This window comes from Rhinolophus sinicus, chromosome 5 (genome assembly GCF_057876585.1).
Source record: "Rhinolophus sinicus isolate RSI-liver-muscle chromosome 5, RSI-T2T, whole genome shotgun sequence".
NCBI classification, from domain to species: domain Eukaryota; kingdom Metazoa; phylum Chordata; class Mammalia; order Chiroptera; family Rhinolophidae; genus Rhinolophus; species Rhinolophus sinicus.
The window spans coordinates 107826858-107827148 of NC_142505.1; positions in this window are offsets into that span (position 1 = coordinate 107826858).

The following is a 291-nucleotide window of genomic DNA, read 5'->3' on the forward strand; positions in this document are numbered from 1 at the left end:
GCTGAGGCGGTGCTATTACTCGGGAAATCGGGCTGACGTTTTCTGGTGAAGCTGAACACAGGACAATCCCGTGGTCAACAATGCGTTCGATAACAGACACACCAGGAGCCCACGCAGGAACCTCCACAGCAGCCATTTCTTCCCATTAAGGTTAAAGCGTTAGGTTTGCGCACTCCAAAGCGACATGTCAGTTAGATGGAAACCACCCAGACCCCTGTCTCGTGCCCCAAGCTCTCGTCCCTCGTCGGGTCACCGCAGCGTCGCGCACCCAGGCTCCCACCGGACCTACCC